The sequence below is a fragment of the Marmota marmota genome, unplaced genomic scaffold (genome assembly GCF_001458135.2).
Source record: "Marmota marmota marmota unplaced genomic scaffold, marMar, whole genome shotgun sequence".
Lineage (NCBI taxonomy): Eukaryota > Metazoa > Chordata > Mammalia > Rodentia > Sciuridae > Marmota > Marmota marmota.
This window is the reverse complement of record NW_026000019.1, coordinates 16,915,502-16,931,896: the sequence shown is the minus strand read 5'-3', so window position 1 is coordinate 16,931,896 and position 16,395 is coordinate 16,915,502. Positions and strand designations below refer to the sequence as shown.

Genomic DNA, 16,395 nt, shown 5'->3' with positions numbered 1-16,395 from the left:
TGTGATTGCTGCAACCTAATAACCCCCTTTCGTGTCCTCATTCCAAATCAACATAAAAGCCAGCTTTAAACTCAAAGATCATGAATCTAAGAAAATAGACAGGTTTCCCGTCTGGGTCAATATGAGGCAGGAGAGAGGCAGCTGAGGCTATGGGACAGTGGGACCATCCATAAAATGGGCTCATTCCACAGAGGCGGTGTTCGGGCCCCGGCTGTGATGACAAATCACACAGCCCGGAACTAAGGGACATCTGAATGGAGGCACCCCAACTTCTCAGGGCAGGCAGTGCCCACCAGAGGGATTTGAGCCAGACCTCGAGGGCAGGGATATTGTCCAGGCACAGTACAGTCAGAATTTAGGGAAGAGCCCTGGGTGGGGTCTGCATGGCAGTCCCAGGGATGCCAGCCTCATCAGAGGTGGAGGTGAGGACAGGAGGGGGTCTGAGATCAGCGATCACCACCATGGCCCTCGTGGGGGGTGGCTGCTTCCAGGGAAGGTGAGTGGGAAGAAACCTTCAGTCCTGAGCCCGCCCTTTGGAAGGAGGAGGTGGATCAGCCCACTATCCTGTGCCCAGCCACAGGGCCCCAGGGGCTTAGCTGTCTGGTAGTTACTGGAAAACCAGGTGCAGAAGGACACAGGAGCCCAGGAGCCTCTGGAATGCTGCGTGGTGAGAGGGACAGTGTGGGAGAACCTGGCAGAGGCCCAGGGATGGCTGCTGAGGAGGCGGGCGGAGGGGCAGCTGTGGGGCTGGAGGAGAGACTGAGCCAGAGGTTGACTTCTGGGGTCCAGGAGAAGATCTCTGCCAGCTGGACGGGGCTGGGAGCGGGTGGTGAGCCTGGTGGACAAGCTAGTCCCCAGAAGTGTCGAGTCTGAGGTGACAGCCAGGAAGCCCAGCGAAAGTGCCCAATTAGACGTCAAGGCTACAGGATGGGATTCGGGACCAGGGCTTCAAGTCTCTGCGAGTCACTGACCTAAAAAGTAAATTAAACGGCCAGAGGAAGCATGTGACGGGAAATTGAGGATGCTGTCACACAAGCAGAGGACCAGAGTGGTCAGAGAGGAGCGAGGTGTGGCTGGGGAGGAAGGACAGAGGGAGAGGACGGTGCAGGGGAGTGCCACGCCAGGAGCCTTCCAACCCTGCCCCCCGGTGGATCTTCTGGGGAAAAAGTGGCCTGGTCAGTGGCCCTTGGATTCTGTTTTGAGACACATCTTTTGGGGAGCACTTTGGGAGATCAGAGTGAGAACATGACAGAAGAAGCCCCACTTTCTTCACGGAGTTCAGCAGTGAAAGAAGAAATGAAGGAATGCAGAAGTTGTGAAGGTATGGTCTCCTCTCTCCTAGGGACACATGCAGAGGAGGCATGTGGGGGAAAGGACTGTAGAGAAGATGTGAGACAGCCAGGCCCCTCTAAGTGGGAAAAGGAGGTGGCCAGGGAACATATTAGCACCACAAAGGAAAAGTCTCTCAGTTAGCTACTGCTGCGTAACAAACCACTCCAGTGGCTTCAGCCATCTTTGTGTTCATTGGAGTTCTCCAGAGAAGCAAAGTGTGTATGTGTGTGTGTATGTGTGTGTGTGTAAGGGGGGTGGGAATTTTCAGGAGTTGGTTCATGCAGGTGTGGAGGCTGGCAGGCTGGAGACCCAGCAGAGGTAGTCTGCTGGCAGAATGTCCTCCTTCTCAAGAGTCATGGGTCTCTTTCTTGAGGCTCATCCTCATTATGGAAGGTCATCTGCTTTACTTTTAAAGCAGATGACCTTCCATAATTTTAATAAATTAAAATTAATTTAGCAGTTAATTTTAACAGTTAAAAACACCTTCACAGCAACATCCAGATGTGTTTGGCAAACACCTAGGTGCCATGGCCTAGACAGTTGGCTCAAAACATTCACCATGGCAACTGCCTTTCATTTTTGTCCCAAGTCTGCGTGTGGGTGGCGCAGTTGTGCGTTCCCACCTGGCTTCACTGAGGCCCCTAGGTTCACTGAAGCATCTGTCATCAGCGGCTGAGCTGTTGGGGCCTTGGGGGGCCTACAGTGGCCTGCCAGGGCCTCCCCACTCTCCTCTCTGTGGCGTTCCATCCTCCAGCTGGCTGGCCTGGGCTTGTTCTGGAAACAGGGCAGTGTCCCAAGGAACAGCAGAAGCCACAGAGTTCCTGAAGCTCAGGCTGGGACACTGTCACACTGGGACACTGTCATTCCCACTGGATGCGCCTGGTCCAGCAGATCACAAAGCCACTCCAGACTCAAGGGGAGTCAGGGAGAGTCCAACTCTTGGTTGGAAGATCTACAATGTTACAAGGAGATACAGGGAAGAAAAGACTTGAGGGCATTTGGAAATCAATATATCAGTCTCCTTGCCCTCTGAAACACGGGGAAGAGACGTTTGTGGGTAGAGAGAAAGGATGGTAAAGAAAGTCAGAACAAGGTCTTGATCTGCTCAAGAAAATGGGGGCCCAAGACTCCAAAGACAGAAGAGACCCAGAGCTTACAAAGTCTGGAACAGCCACCGAGAGCCACGTGCAAGGACATTGGTGCCACTTGGTACATTGAGGGCCCAGAGGAGAGCAGGCAGTAGGACCAGCAGTGGCCGATGGCTACCCAGTGCCCAGGAGAAGACTGTGCCCAACTGAGGTGACAGAAGTCAGGAAGACAGGGTGAGAAGCAGCCAGCACGAGTATGCCAGAGGTTCACTGGGAGAGCTGCCTCCTCCTCTCAAATGCAGAGGCCGACTGGGGGCAACACGTTCATTTGCCATTGGGACCAATCAGAGCCTTCTCTGGGGAAAAACCCTGGCCCTCGGTATATTGGAGGTGCCCTCAGCATTGGCAGGACTCCCCATGGGGAGTCCAAAAAGTAACTGAGTGAGAGGGCAGCAAAATCAGTGAATAGAAAATAGTTCATTTGGGTCCTATTGATTTCTTTCCTGCTTACTAAGAACATAGGAACTCGTGGTCATTAAACTAACACTTTCCAGTGAGATGCTTTAACCCTCTTTGAGACGACTCCTGCCGAGCCAATTCCTAAGGCTCACTGTGGGATGGTCTTCATAGAGGTGGGGTGCATTAAATTCTGGAGGGCGCAGGTGGTTCTTGAAGCCACACCCCCGCTGGTTTGCCGTTACTCTTGCCCCTGCCCTGAGGTAAGATTCTGGGCGTCCCTCCCCCTCCCCGGGTCTCCTCACCCCTGGGCCTGGAAGTCTGGATGCCCACCTGGAAGTCTGGCTCTTCTCTCCTGGACCTCTCATGGGGACACAGATCCCAACCTAGAAGATTCGATGAGGACAGCAGCTTTCACAGGGGCCTGGAGTCTCCCTGGGTCCCTATTTTGAACCTGGTCGAAGTGCTCTGGCAGGGATCTGCTTTACTGATCATTTTAAAGCCTTCCTCCTGGAAAACTTTTAGAGGGTGGTGTTCAGACTTTCACACATGGAAAGCTCGCCTCCTCTGGGAGATGGCTCCTCGCCCACACGCACGCTGCTGCCCAGCTCTCCTTCTCAGAGTTGATCTTTTTCCTGAGCATCTCACCTCCTACTGCCTCTCGGACCCTTACCCTCGGATGTTCAAAATCAAGTTAAAACTCAAAATGCCTTGTTTGGGGTTTTATTACTTACCCTCCCAAATCAGTTCCTCCCAGAGGTGTCCGTTCCTACTGATGGCCCCATTGACCCACTGGCTCAGATTGAAATCCTGAATCATTTTGGCATGGTCTCTTTATTCTCCCGGCTCTTCCTGGCTACCACATTGGGTGAGTTCCTGCGTTCTCCTAATCCTTCTTTGTCCACTTCCCTTTTCATTCCAACTCGATCAGCTAAGGTCACCAGAGCCTCTGCCACCTCAGAAGTGCAGGTGGCTCCTGTAGGAGAGGTCCTCATGGAGGCTGGGGTCCTAAGACTCAGCCTCTTCCTCCTTAGTTCATCTTAAGTTCCTCTGCCAGGCTGTTAACTATCACTTCCCTAATGTCACTTCTGTACCCTCAAGACTTTAAGGGCTCTCTGCTGCTAATCACTTAAGGACCAGATTCTTAGTCTGATACGGCCTCCCCTCATCAGGGCCCCCCTTATCCCTTCTCACAGATGTCTGGTTCTCAAAGTGCACCCACCTGCCCCCCTCAGTCCTCACGGGGACCAAACACACCCCGCCTGCTGGAGTCTCCCTGTGAGGCTCCTGCTCTTCCACGCCCAGGAAGTCTCCTGTCCTCCTCTCTGCCTCTAAGTCCCACCCAGCTTCCAAATCAGCTCAAGTCTCCAACTCTTCTCTATTCATTCCCTAAAATTAGGGCACAGAAATCAGCACTTCCTGGGGCTGGGGCTGGGGCTGGGGCTGAGTGGCAGAGCGCTTGCCTGGCATGTATGAGGCACTGGGTTTGATCCTCAGCACCACATATAAATAAATTAAAAAATAAAGGTCCATTGACAAAGAAAAAATATATTTTAAAAAAAGAAAGAAAGAAAGACATTAACACTTCCTGTTCTCCTGTTTGGATTTTATTTATATTCTCTTCTTTGGAACCCCTGAGACTCAAGGCACAGCCAGTGTAGAAGAATATAGACCCACTAGCATAAGTAACATCCCTTGGTTACACCAATAACAAACTGTCTGAAAAAGAAAGCAAGAAAACAATCCCATCTATGATAGCATTAAAAAATACCTTGAAATAAATTTAACCCAAGGAAGCAAAAGATCTACATACTGAAAACTAGAAAACATTGATGAAAGAATTTGAAGAAGACACAAATAAATGGAAAGGCATCCCATGTCCATAGATTAGAAAAACTGATGTTGTTCAAATGTCCATAATGCTCAAAATGACAGACTCAATGCCATCTCAATCAAAATTCAATGGCATTTTTCATAGAAATGGAAAAAAAAACAGTCCTGGAATTTATATAGAACCATGAAGGACCAAATATAGCCCAAACAATCTTGAGAAAGGGGAAAAATAATGCATCACAACTCCCAATTTCAAATTCTATTACAAAGCAATATGAACCGGGACAATATGGTCCTGGCATTAAAACAGACACATTGACCAATGGAACAGAATAGAGAGCCAAGAAATAGACTCAGCGTATACCGTCAGCTAATTCTCAGCAAGAACACTGAGACTCCACAGTGGGGAAGATACGGTCCCCTCCGTAAATCGTGTTGGAGAAACTGTACATCCGCACACAAAAGAATGAAAAGAGACCCAAATCTTACTTACACCAGGCCCAAAAGGTAGACTCAAAATGGATTAAAGACTTCAACAAATTCTCAATGATGAAACTTCTGGAAGAAAACACAGGGGAAAAGTTCCTTGATTCTGTCCTTGGCAATGATTTTTTGGGGACATGACGCCCAAACCACAGGCTACCAAACCAAATGTAAACAACCAAACTCATCGGACTAAAAGGTTCCTTCACAGTGAAGGAAACATCAACAAAATGGAAAGGGAAGAAAATATCTGTGAACCATGCATCACATAAGGAGTTAATATCCAAACTGTAAAAGGAGCTCACACCACTCGATAATGATAAATAAATAAATAACTTGATTAAAAAGTGAGGAAAGGACCTGAATAGACGTTTCTCCAAAGACATAAAATGGCAGATGGGTATATAAGAAGGCTCTCAGCATCACTAATCATCAGGGAAAGGCAAATCAAAACCACTGTGAGATATCCCCTTACTGTTACCGTCTAGGGCTGCTGCGTTCATTGTCTCCATTCAGCAAAGAATTGAAGAACAAGACTGAGAGACAGCAAGCAAGGGCAGGTTTTCTGCAAAAGTGACAGAGAGACTTCTCTGGAGAGAAGGGGCCCCAGAGCTGGGAATCTGATGGGGGAGTTCCGGCTTGTTCTTTTTATGGTCTCTGGAATTCCCTCCTTTCCTTGTCTCCTCCCCTGTCCGGTGCTCCTCACCATTATTGATTGGTGTCCCCTCTGTTCACGTTTTAGCTTTTCTATTGAATCCCCCACTTAGGAGCAGAAGTACAGACGGTCTGACTGGATTCCCCCACTTGCATCCAAGAGCACTTTTGTGAAGCAGGAAGTAGACTTCATCAGAAGACCCTCTCCAAGTTCTTTTGTTCTGGTCCTGCCCACAACTTCCTCACTCACCATCTTGCCCTGGCTGCCTGAGCCCTTCTATATCTCCTCATTACAACTAAGAAAATGGCTGTAATGAAAAAGACGAAAGACAGCCAGGAGTGGTGGCACACACTTGTAATCCCAGCAACTCCGGAGGCTGAGGCAGGAGGACCTCAAGTTTAAGGCCAACCTCAACAACTTAGCAAGGCCCTAAGTAATTTAGTAAGATCCTGATTCAAAAATAAAAAAGGCTGGGACCGTGGCTCAGTGGTAACACCCCTGGGTTCAATCCCCAGTACCAAAATAAAGGAAAAAAAAAAAAAAAAAAGGAAGAAGATAAAAGAAAGCAAGAATATGGAAAAAATGATGGAAACTTATACACTGTTGGTAGAAATGTAGATTGGAGCATCTACTGTGGAAAATAATATGAGCCTTCCTAAAAGTTTTTTTTAAAAAACTACCATATGGGCCGGGGCTGGGGGCTTAGTGGTAGGATGCTCGCCTAGCAAATGTGAGGAACTGGGTTCCATCCTCAGCACCACATAAAAAAATAAATAAGTAAAATAAAGCTATTGTGTCCATCTACAACTAAAAGAAAAAAAATTTCTAAAAAAAAAAAAAAAGGAACTTCCATATGCCTTAGAAACTCTTCTGGGTATTTATGAAATCACTACCTCATAAAAACATCTCTGCTCCCATGTTCACTGCAGTATTAATCACAGGAGCTAAAACATGGAAACAACCTAAGCATTCATTAACAGAGAGAGGAGGAGAGATGATAGATAAAGAGATAATCACCATTTCTTTCTCCACTCATCTGTTTATATATGTAAAAGAGGAGACTTAGAAAAGAGAAGCTCTTGTTTGCAACCACATGAATGAAAATAAAGGACATTATGTGAAATGAAATAAGCCAAACAGAGAAGGAAAAGTGCTGCATAATCTCACTCTTTTGTGGGATTTTCTAAATAAACAGATAAATAAATTCAGAGAGTGGAACAGAGGCCCTGGGGGTAGGGGAATGAGCCACAGGAGGAGAAGTAGGTCAAAGGTACAGCCCTGTAAGAGGAGTGAGTCCCACCATCTAATGCACAGTCCAAGACTAGAGCTAATAGCATGAAATGGTAAAAATCCCTTGAATTTTTAAACACGTAAGCAGGTGTTACTATTATTACAATTAACATGATTTCACATACATAAAAATGTAAGGCATGGTGTAATGGAGAAACAGAGTCCCCATATGTGCTTTTTTGGAATTCCATTCCTTAGGTTACCTGTCTGTAAAGTTGGTGGAACAAAATAATAACCTGAATCGATGTCCCAGCTCTGACAGTTTGCTCATTCATTCAAGAAATGCTTAGAGAGGGCTGGGGTTGTGGCTCAGTGGGAGAGCACTCGCCTAGCAAGCATGAGGCACTGGGTTCAATCCTCAGCACCATATAAAAATAAGATATTAAAAAAAAAAGAAATGCTTAGAATTGCACGTCCTGGACACAAGTAGGGATGTAGCAGTAAGTAAAACAAAGGCCCCATCCTCACGGAACTTCCTTTCCAGGGAGGGAGCAGCCCATATCCCACAAATACAGACAAAAGCCCATCACACATGACAGGCCAGGTGATGTTAAGTGCCAAGAAGAAAACTTAAGCCAGGTGGGCTGTGTCGAGTGTTGCTAGAAGTAGAGACATTGCAGAAGTGGGCTCAGGTGACATTGAGCAGAGACCTGGAGGAAGTAGAACTTCATCTCAAATCAGCATTCTGCGGCCGCCCTGCCATGGTTGGAAATGGTGCGGATTTGGCCACTGTTCCAGGAAAGGAGTCCCCAGAGTAGCTGGTCTCTAACAGAGTTGACTTCAGGAGCAATAGGCCCTGCTGAACTCTCCACCTTACTTGTCCTGCTCCCACTTGATGGAAAATTAGCAAAATCACGCTGGCACTTGGGTGAACCAAATCAGAGGGCCCTCTCTGTGCCCTCCTCAGATCCACCAAGAGCACTCAGCAGTGGAGGAAGGTGTCAGGAGTCGGGCAGGGGTGCAGCGTGAGGCCCACCATGGTTGGCCGCAGTCTCCCCACCGGCTCGGCCCAGCGTGGCTCCTCCAAACCCAGACAGTGCTCCTCTAAGCAAGCTCAGCAAGAGAAGGAAAGTGCAGTGGACGGTCTCATGGAAATCCTTTAAAGGGTCCAGATGCCCTCTGGCAAGATGTCCTGTTGAGGCTTAGGGGTTGCTGCCCTCCCCCCACTCTACACATTCATTTCCCACCCTCTTTTCACTCCATTCAGCTTTCCAGAGCCCGAGGTAACAGTCAAAGAAAGCTTTCTGTAGCTATCAGCTTAACTTATGCTTTCCCTTTCTTTTTTCTTCCTTTCCTCCTCTCCTCTCCCCCCCCCCCCATTTATTCTGACTCATAAAGAATAAATCTGTTCTCTGCATCTCTGAGTCAGAAGTTATATACTCCAATCTGAAAGTAGAAACACTGGTAAGAAAAAGGGCTTCAGAAGTGAGAAAAAGGAAATGACAGGCGGGCGGGGGAAAGCAAGGTCACAGCAGTAGAAAAGGCGCCCAGTAGAGCTGTGACTGGTCCCCTGATGATGCCCCTCAGGCTTCCCAAGGCCAAGAGCACATGTGTCTTGAACTTGTTTCCAAGGGCAGCCACCGAGAGGCAACTAGAACTGGTGACTTCAGCAACAGAAATTTCCTTTCTCATGGGCCTGGGGGCTGGAAGTCTGAGGTCAGGTGTAGGAAGGGCTGGTTTCTTCGGGGGCCTCTCTCCTGGGCTTGAAACAGCCCCTTCTCCCGTGGCCTCCCGCAGTCTCCCTCCTGTGTGAGCCTGCATCCGAATTTCCTCTTCTCATAAGGACGCCAGTCGTACTGCATTAGCGCCCACTCTAATGACCTCATTTTAACTTAATTATCTCCTTAAAGACCCTATTGCTAAACACAGTCACATTCTGGGGTCCTGGAGGTTAGAACTTCAACATATGGATGTGGAAAGGGACACAATTTGCTGATAACAGCCCAGAACTGAGCCCCAGGGCCCTTCGCCTTCTGCCTGCCTCCTTTCTGGGAGATTTCTCCTGTAATCAGTAGTGACTCGGATGTGTGCAGAGCCATGCTGTCAGGGGGCTGTCCCACACCACCGAGCACGGAGGCTGTGTCAGCAGTCCTGTCCCCCCAGAGAAGGCACAATGTGGCACTGTGGCTCACCCCAGCCCAGCAGGGACCAGGGCACCAGAATCTCCCCCTGACAACAGCTAGTGGGGGGTGGGCTCTTCAGTGATGGGCTGCTGGGGAAGTGAAAGTTCCTCTCTGCTAAGGCGTAGCCACAACAGTAGGAAGAAAGGCCCCCAAAACAGCACTCTGACAGTGCCCCTCAGTTCTCCCAGGCTCACACAGGCCTTGCCTTCCTTTCCCAGGGGCTCTGTCCACGAACAGGAACAATCTTCTCTCCATCCCAGCTCCCCTTTCCCACACATGCAGTGCCCCCCAGGACCCAAACATGCTGGTCATCATCTTTTGCATTGCAAGTTGACGATTTCCTTTCCCCCTCCCTCTTTTCCATGACACCTGAACATTAGAGGAAAAGAGAGACAGGGAGAGATTTGGCTAAGGGAAGCTGGAGTCCCGGGTGTTCAGAGTTAAGGACAGGTTTTCTTAGTCACCCTGCCCTTTACCCCGCCCTCCAGGAGACCCTCAAGCCTTACCCTAAGACCCTCGGCCTCACCTGACCTTTGGAGACCACAAGGGATCTCTGACTTTCAACCTCTCACAGCAGAGTGAGTCTGCCCCAGAGTAAAGGGTCCAGGCTAGGACCTCTCCCTGGTCCCCCTCTGGCTCAGCAGCTTCGCAGGAGACGGCAGGCTTGTGCAGCGTCCTGTGCCTGAGTAACAGTTACACACACGCTGCTCTCCCGGGACAATGGAAAGTTGGCCCTGGGCTGGGGCGCATGGTGCTGGAGCACGCGGTGTGGAGTTTGACAGTTGTGCAGGTGCCACATGATGGCAGAACCTTGGCAATTACACAGACTCGGCCCCTGGGCCATCCCATCTCCTCAATGACATGAGTCAGTGCCATGTACTCAAACCTCCAAAACTGAGAGCTAAATAAACTTCTTTTCTTTCTAAAGTTAGCCTGCCTCAGTATTTTATTATAGTAGCAAAAAACAGACTAATGCCTATGGATCGTAAGGCTTCTGGGTTAAGTGGAAAGGTTTTTCAGAGCTCTTTAATGTAAGTCCCAGTAAAACGCATGTCCCTGCCACCAGAGAAATAGACTGGAATTCCCCAGGTTGGGAACACAGAAATCAAGCAATTTTTTTTTCCCACTGCCTTCAGAGCCATACACTCTGGCAAGGAAAATAATCCATCCACCTGAGAAGCAGCAAACCACAGTCATATTCAAAACTATTGTGGAGGAAAATGGGAAATCATTCTGCAGACATTTGAAGAGAACGTCAAGTTTGGGGCTCTGGCCATATCTGTGATTTTTTTCCTTCTGTTCTCAGCTAACAGAGGACAATCCTCAGCCCTGTGGTCTTTTTGCTGGTGTTGTCTATAGGCGTCTGAAACAGGGGACTCCTTCACCTGATTTTATTGACGAGAGTGGGAATTGTTGTTTTATCTTTAAACCCAGTTCTCTGGTCTGAAGGCTCTTTGAAGATGGTCAGCAAGGGCTTGGGGAGCCGGCAAAGGGGCCATTTCCCTTGGCAGCCTTCCCTCACACCTCACATTTCCTAATTCCAGCTCAAGGTTGCCCACAAAGGTGAGGTGGGAATCGAGTCACACCTGTATCAGGATCTTCTCCTGATGCACCCTGGGGGTCTTGCAGAAGAGCCTGTCCCTGGAGTCACTCACTGATGGACTCATCCTTTCCTTCCTTACAGGACCAGGTCTGATCTATTTTCTCATGAGAAACTTTGCAGCTACACTCCGAAGAACTTGTTCCCTATCTAGATCGATTGCACTGTAGCTTCCTGGGCTTTCCTATGGAATGCAGGGTCTTTCAGAACACTCCCAAGTTTTTCCCCCACTCTGCACCTCTCATCCAAATTTTGCATCTGAGGATCTGGGTCAGGGGTCCCCAAGACCACGGTGGGCTCCACAAGTCTAGAAGGACTCCTAGGACTCAGGAAAGAAGTTCCAACCAGGCTTTTCATCTGTTAGACTGAAAGGGTAGAGATTAAAGTCGGTAAAAGGGAAAGGTTCTTGGGATGAAGTCCAGCGGAGCCACCCAGGGGGTGAGTTTAATTCTCCCAGAAACAGTGGATGAAACCGTGTGAAGTGTGGTCAGGCTGGGCACCTACTGGAGACTCAGTGTCCACAGTCGTGTTGCCCTGCGCCACAGGGGTTGGACAGGAGCAGGATGCTGTGCTTTGGGGGTTTCTCCTGTCTCATGCAATGACCTTTCCAGACAGTAAGGCCAGCCATGAGTGAGGTTATCTAGGATTTCTCCCTTTCTCCAACCCCCATGTAGAGTAAGGTATCAGGAACTACTTCCATTGCCCATGGCAAGCTGTTCTGTTCTGGAGTAAAGGAGACCGCTGCGGGGAGGGACGGTGTGGTCCCACATGTGAAGATAACATGATAGCAAATGCCACACAAGAAGGGCAGTTGTTCATGACAAGAGCTTTTACAGATGTTTTTAGAGAAGTGCCACTTTCACTGTCGAGGCTGACTGGTTCATAAAGGGAGCCAGAGGATGCTTCGGTGACTTTTGTGTCTCTTTACTGAGGTTTTGTGTGTCTCTATTCATCAATAATAGCAAAAAGGAGAAATTCTGGCACATTCTATCATTATTCAAATAGGTGAATTAGCTTTTCAATAACTTTCTTAAGATAAACTACTAAATCCCATCAAAAGAGAAAAGCCAGATTTCTTTTATGGCGTGACCTTGGTCACATGCTGTTTTGCAAAAAACAAGTCTTTTCTGTCATCCATTTCTAGAACATACATTTCTTCTGACAGGCATTTCAAAAGGCAGCGCAAAGTGTGCTCATGCACACACCAAATAAGTAAAAGCTCACTTAGAGCCACAGCAAAACATCTAGAGGGCTTCTTCCAGAGGGATGTGGAGTTTCTGTCCATCAAGTTCCTTCTAACCCCTGTGATCTTTAGACTCACTCACATGGACCATCTGTCTCTGACAAAGCCCCCAGCACCTCCTGTCATCTACTTGCCTCTCATTCCCACCCCAGATTGCATCTCTGAGGAACATGGTTCAGGGCTGCTCCTGTGGCTGCTCCCAAAACTCCTCACAAGGAGTGTTAAGGATGGTTTCTTGGTACTGTGGAAAATAAGTGCAAGACAACAGCGGCTGGGCTGAGCCTAAGTCCAACAGATGAGGGCAACTCTCACCAACTAAGCCGTGAGCCCACCCATTGCTCAGTTGAGAAGCTGGGTAATAGCTCCCCCTATTACTGCTGTAGGCCTGTGTGGGTGCTCACAAACCACCCCCTGCCTACCTGGGGGAATCCTTCCAGTGAACCCTTTCAGCCTGCTTCCTCAACTTTGAGAAAAATGAGCAGGAAATCCACACAAGCTTCTCTCTTCATAGCCAAGGACAGCAACCCTGGCTGGAACCGGTAGACATGAATCCCATCACGACCGCCTGTCAGACACTCCATCTGTCCTCCAGGAAAATCCCGAGCAATGACTTCTCTGGACACGAACAACACTTTCTCACACCCAGCTTTCCTCAGTGTCCCCCACTCTTTTCCAGAAAAGGCTCAAAGATAAAATGGCAACATTGGCATAGAACACTGTGCTCACCAGAAAGACACTGGAGTCTTGTCAGAGTTTGTTCTAAGCCAGAGGTGACAGGCTCAGGAAGCTGGCTGTCCCACAACCCGGGGAAATCATTATTCCAGACCCCGCTGTTAGTAAGCGCTACCTGCATGGTCTCCTCCTGACTCCCCCAGGAGGTTGAGTATTTCCAGATGAGGGACCTGCAGGTGGCAACCTCAAGATGAGCCCTGATTCACGGGGTGAACTATTGATAAGATTTGTCCTTAAGACAAATTGATCTTGATTATGAGCAAAGGTAGGGGACATACATGATATGCATTACATCATTGGGGTATGCAAGGACAGGACACAGCCACCAGGACCCCCAGGCATGAGAAGGACAACTCAAAGGGAAAGTGGTTGTGAAAGGGGAGGCAAGCAGAGCCCCGTCTTCCCCAGAGCCAAGCGTGGGCTTCCCCTCTCATCACAATCCTACCACCAGAGCCGAGAGTCCTTCCCCTCTTAAGAAGGGGGCTGACCATCGCAGACTCGAAAATCCAGCTCACAGATCCCAGGGGGAAATCCTGGAACCATTCAGTGAAATGATGGGAAGGAAAATTTTCCCAAGTGATGGCTTTTCTGAGGAGTGGAGACAAGTTTGTAAAGAGAAGGTTCCAGCTCCCTCATCTTTCTCATCCAAACAACAAAGAAATTTATTTTATATTGAGGCTAAAAAGAGTGTTTGTTATAAGGGTAGTGAAGGAAGAATAAGCTTCAGATTTCTTCATATGATTTCCATATTTAATGCCAGAATTCAGCAACGTACTGATGAACATTTTTAAAGTGGTGTTCTGGAGTGCAGGGATGCAGTTACTTAGAGCATTTGCAGATTTCCTTAGTGGAAATGCTCCCACAATGCCCCATTTCAAGCTACTGATATAAAACATTGTGAAAATTTAATGGTGAGCTCTCCATGAGCCTCTGCCAGCGGCTCCGGCACACCACTGCTGAAATCCATCACGGAGAAAGAGCAGCTGAGAAATCATAAGAGTCCCATCGGCTTCACCGAATGCCCCAAACAACCCCCTCCTAGGGCTGGAAGTATTTCTTCCTGTTAAGGCAAACACCTCTCAGAGAAGCAGCATATTGAATTGTTCTCAGTAATTGTCATTTTGCAGCAGTGGTTAGTAACCTGTCCTACGGCTAGTAGCCACCGATGGAGGGGAGGAAGCATTAGTTATTTCAGGGACCCTGGACTTTTACTACAAGATATTAAAGGCTGATAACCAAGCTCTCGTGCATGGGAGAACACTGCTGTTCTTCAGAGATAGGTAATGCTGCGGTAACTGATAAAACTCACTTCCACATTGCTGCATAACATTGTCCAGTCACAGTGGACTTTTGTCATTCTGGATTTTTCTCAGTGGATGCACACACAAAGGAGCCACGAATGGGTGCAACTTGTGGACCAGGCTTAGGGTAGAAGCAAAACTAAGGAAGTTGTGATTTGAAAAAATTCTGAAGAATGGGGTCTTGAAGAACACAGGGAATGAAACCAGAATGGTGTAATCAGCCAAATCTAGAACGTGTACTACAGAAACAACACTGTGTCCTCAACAAATAGGTGGTACTTAAAAGGGGATGGGGGGATGTCAATAGGTTTAAAGAGACAGATCAACCAGCCCTTGACTGGATCCTCAAACCAACAAAACAGGACATTGCAGAGTCACTTGGGACCATTTGAGCGCAGTCTGAGCACAGAATACGTTACAGAACTGTTATCTTGCTGGTTTGGACATTGCTTTTGATGTTTTAACTATGTTAATAAAGAGATCAAGAGGTGGTGCAGAAACACTTGGCAAAGGCCCACAAGCCCAGCAAGGAGCAGGCAAGGAGACGTCGTGTTCTCCCTAGACTCCTTCTTTTGTGCCAAAATGTCCATTATGAAATTTTTTTTCAGGATATTTAAAAAAAATTTTTTAATTAGGTGTATATGACAATGGAATGCATTTTGATTCATTGTCCACAAATGCAGCATAACTTTTATGAATTTTTTTTAAGCAGGAAAAGGTGATATTTACATTTGAAGGACTTGGGAATCCCTCTCATAGAAATGACATAAATAATTCACAATAGGTGACAGAAGTAAGGAGCATGTCCCCCACATGAGAACTTGGTGAGATTTCAGAGAAAAACCAAACAAGATAAGGGGTCACAGTGGATAGGGAGGGGATTTGATGGAGAGAGGGAGGAAGAACACATCAGCAGGACAGCGAGGCCCTAGGCTGGGAGGGGCTCAGGAACCTGGCCACAGGCACCAGAGGCTGGCGGACCCTGGGGAGGCTGCCTGTCAGAGCTGAGACTGAGCCAGGTGGCAGAGGCCAGCGCCAGAGAAGAGCCAGGGCCAGGATGGAGAATGGGATCTGGGTCAGGGACAGGGACGGACAGGCAGAATGATGAGATGGTAACAAACAGGGCCTCCTGAGAGCTGGAGGGGACCGGGGTACTGCCGTGCTTTCCCCGCACCCTGGCTCAGTCCTACCTAAAGTCCTCCAGAATCACACACCAGGGAAAGCTGAGGGAGCCAAAGGATTCTGCTCCGGGGGAGCAGGGACGGGGGGCATGAGCAACGGCAAATGTTGATCAAAGGTGCCCAGGATTACGGGAGGCTGCGGGGGCACTGACTAGGGCCCTCAGCATGGTCCAGCAGAGGCACCAAGTCAAGTCAAAAATGCATCTGTTTTTCGATTTGCAGTGGCGAGTAGAGACATCTACCTGGCCTGTGCAGCTGCCTGGCATTGACAAGTAGGTCTGGCAGAGGGGCAGAGGCTTCTCCAGGCCTCCCCTCCACTCTTGCCTGCTGATGGTAGCTGCCCTCCCAGGAGAAGAGGCTGAGCTGGGTCAGTCCACCCCAGGGAAGCTGAGTCGGGAGGAAATACTGTGAAGTGTATGTCTCTCAAACCAGAATCCAAGCACCTCTGGGGCTGGGGCTGTCCCTGGGTATATTCCTAGTAATCCCCAAGTTCTTTATGTGATTTTTATTTTAATCAAAACCTTTAAAATAATGGAACCATATGATGGAGTTAGAACCAAGCAGCGCTGTGGGGTTGGAACTCCAAGCTCCTGTTGGCCCTGGAGCCACCCAAAGGCCCAACCGTGAGAGGCCACACCTCTGTGTGAACAAAGATTCCCAAGACGTGCACATGCAAAACACTGTTGGAAGAGCCCAGTTACCATATCTACTCCACCAGGACAGAGTACTGGATCTCCATGTGACACGTCTGCATTCGGTAAAATCTGCAGTACCAATCTTTTCTTTAAGGAAATGAGATACCTTTAAAGAATCTTTAAATAACATCTCATTAGAACTGGCATTTGAGACTGATGTGCTGACAGTTCTGCTCAAAGTTGATATATGATTGTCTGGAATTAAAACGAAGCCCTGAATTTACCAATATCACGTGAACCAATATATACTTATGTACAGTCTTGATATCATTATTATTGAGATCCAAATAAAGGAAAAATATAAAAGTCAGTCTCAGGCTGCATTTTTCAGCAAGTTGGCTTCAGGAAGCCTCCATTTTCTACCCGCGTAGGGCAATGGTCCT

General features: G+C 48.3%; 1 protein-coding gene across 2 annotated transcripts in view; it reads right to left on the bottom strand.

Moving 5' to 3' along the window:
• Positions 1-9,925, bottom strand: part of Tnr (tenascin R) — a 430,671-nt gene extending 420,746 nt beyond the window's left edge. The window contains exon 1 of one of the 2 annotated variants that reach the window (XM_048809995.1): positions 9,787-9,925. The gene's annotated coding sequence lies outside the window, so the exon portion shown is untranslated. The remainder of the gene's footprint in view (positions 1-9,786) is intronic. The other variant, XM_015492060.2, reaches the window with a different exon arrangement.
• Between the last annotated feature and the right edge of the window lie 6,470 nt (positions 9,926-16,395).